We start from the raw sequence: 3,242 nt of genomic DNA, 5'->3' as shown, positions 1-3,242 counted from the left end.
GGCCACCGCCGCTCGCGCTCCTCGCCTCGCCTCCTCTCGGCGCCCGCGCGGGTGGCTCCAGCGCGCGGGACCGCAGCGCCAAGCGCCCTCTGCCGCCGGGAAGCCGAATCCTCCCGCCCTAACCCTAACTCGCCGCCCACCCCCGTCCCCCGCCTGCCCCGGCCCCAGCCCTGGCCCCGGCCCACCCTCTTCTACCCCAACGCTCAGTTCTGACCCAGTCCCGTGTGCCCAGTCCCAGCTCTCCACATGGATGCCACTGCCTCCGGGGAGCCTACCGCGAACACCCCAGCCGGCTCGGAACAGTTCCTTAGGCTCCCGCGCAGCAGATGCGTAAGTCACCCCCCACCCCCACCCCTACCGCGTTGATATAGTTCCTGCTTCTTTGAATGCCTGGTCTAGTAAAATAGCGGGGAGGAGGAGCAAACACCACATCTATCTTGTTCACTATTCTCTCTCCTAGGGCTAGGTTAGCACCCAGGCCTGGAATACCCAAGTGAGCAATAAATATTTGTTCAGGGAGCAAACAAGTGAATGAATGAGTAGAGATTTTTACCGCTGTCTACCCAAGGTAGGCTTTTAAACCTCACGCGAACAGAGATGCTGACCTGGATTTGTTTTTTTGTAAATTGCTTGTACACGTGCTCAGCTTAGCGTAAGAAAATAGGATTCACAATTCCCGACTTCACCAGCGCCAAAGTCACACAAGGCCCACAGCTAAACGTTGTTCAGGGCTTTTGGTCAAACAGACTTAAGTTTTAGATCTACCACTTAAAAGCTGGGAAGTCTCCCTAGGCCACAGTTCACTCATCTATAAATTAAGAATAAGAAAACCTACTTCATAGGGTTGTTCATAGGGTTGTTGTGAGGATTGATTGAGATCATGCACTGTAAGGCGCCTTACACAGTCCCTGACATGTACGGTAGTATTGTTAGTGTTATTACTGATCTAAACTAACTACTAACCAGTTGCCTTCGAGTCAATTCCGACTCATTTAGTAGGTGATAAAAAAATTATATTCAAAATGTAAAATAATGGCTACCTTTTCCTCTGAGGACTACCTTAATACTGTTGTATTTGTGCTACCTGGAAGCAGGGCTTCTTCTATCACACCAATTAAACAGGTCTTTTTTTTTTTTTTTAAGAGCTATGGAACCGCTCTTCTCAGGTTTTCAGGGTTTCTATGGCCAATTTCTTAAGTGTTTATTTATGTCAAAGGTAGTGGAGAGTATGAGGGATCCTGCTGTCTACCGCTTCTTCCTGTTTTCTTTTTGCTCCTCTCTGAACACTTTGAGGTCATCCTTTCACTTCCTGTAAAAATTCTCCTTCCGGCTGCACACAGGAAGAAGAGCAGTGAAGTGAGTGGTGTCAGATGGACCTGAGGTGAAATCCCAGCCCCTCCACCTTGGGCTTTCTGCACCTCAGTCCTCTTAACTGTAAAATGTGGCAAACAACACTTACCTTGTGGCATTGGGGGAGAATTGGTGATCCAGACTGGTGAGTTAAGTCCCCGGAATATAAAAACCCATTGCTGTCCAATGGATTTTGACCTATAGTGACCCTATAGGACAGAGTAGAACTGCCCCATAGAGTCTCCAAGGAGCGGCTGGTGGATTCCAGCTGCCGACCCTATGGTTAGCACTCGAACGCTTAAGCACTGTGCCACCAGGGCTCCCCCTGGAATATAGTAGATGTTTACTAAGTAAAAACTGCTGATTAGTTTAAGAAGTATTCAGGGAGCATCTACTTAGTGTTAACGGTGGCAGTGGTAGTTTAATGGTAGAAATCTCTCTTTCCATGCGGGAGACCTGGGTCCAATTCCAGCCAATGTACTTCCTGCACAGCCACCACCCAGTTGTCAGTGGAGGCTTGAGAGTTGCTAAATGCTGAACAGGTTTCAGCTGGGCTTCCAGATGAAGCTAGACTAGGAAGAAAGGCCTAGTGATCTACTTCTGAAAATCAACCAGTAAAAACTCTCTGGACCACACCAGTCTCCGCGAGTTGGGGGCCGGCTTGCCATGAGTTGGGTGCTGACTGTAGGGCAGCTAACAACAACATTTAGTGTTATAGGTGCTGGAGGTGTGAGGGAAACAAACGTATGAGGTAAGTTTTCTGCCCTTAGAGGAGTTTGAACTCTAGTGGATAGGACAGGCACGCACATAATTGTACTCCGTGCTAAGGCAGAGTGATTGGGAATACGTGGGATCAGGCTAAATATGAAATTAGCAAGCCTCAAGTTCCAACTTGGGGCAGTGGTATTGCAGTATCAGTTGCTTTAATTCGTTATGATCATAAATGCCATTTTCCTCTAAATATTATATATACAACTTCCCAAGGCTACTGCTAAAAATTAATGAATAATTTTATGAGGCAAGCGGAGGCATTTGATGTAGGATTCAGCGCGTTAATAAGGTGACTGCAAATGCTTCCTTATTCTAGTAATAACATGTATGTTTTATCTGTGTTAAACAGCGTAATTTATAAGTTAAAGTTACATATCTTGCAGTGGGTGTCTAAGAGGAAAAGTTTACACACTGCAGTAGACTGTTACACTAATGGCCTCCAATGATTCACAGCTCAGTATCCATGCCTTTGCGCAGCCCCCTTCCACATTGACCCTGGACTTGGCATGTGACCTGCTTTGGCCACTGGAACGTGAGAAAGCATGAAATTAGCAAAGATGTCTAATGAGCACTTGGCACTTTGCATCTTGCTCTCTTTGAACACTGCCCTGAGACTAAAGTGAAGAAACTTGGTCCAACCTCCTTGAGGATGAAAGGCCCCAGGGAGAAAGAAACTTGCCATGCCCACTGCATCAAACCTCAGCCACCCTACCAGCTGAATGCAGCCACATGAGATGAGCCAAAAACTGCCCAGCCAACCCAAGAATTCTGAGTAACAAAATTGTTGTTGTTTTAAGTTACTAGGCTTGGGGCAGCTTGTTATACAGCAATAGATAACTGATACACACATCACATATAGGCATTTCTACAATTACAAGGTCTTGATGAAATTCACCCAAGAGTGAGTACTCTCCCTAGTGTTTTCTGTCATGAGGTATTCAGTTGAAGTCACTATTATCTAAGCTTAGCAGAGTATCACACTTTACATAAATGCCCTCTTTCAATGTTCTTCACTGAGTTGGTTGCTAAGACTGTTGTAGTTTGGTGCCCTTGAGTCAATTTTCCATTCATAGAGACCCCACTTAGTAGAGAAGAATTGCCCCAGGGGTGTCTTAGGCCGT

Source organism: Trichechus manatus, unplaced genomic scaffold (genome assembly GCF_000243295.1).
Source record: "Trichechus manatus latirostris isolate Lorelei unplaced genomic scaffold, TriManLat1.0 scaffold00141, whole genome shotgun sequence".
In the NCBI taxonomy this organism is placed as follows: domain Eukaryota; kingdom Metazoa; phylum Chordata; class Mammalia; order Sirenia; family Trichechidae; genus Trichechus; species Trichechus manatus.
This window is presented reverse-complemented; position numbering follows the sequence as displayed.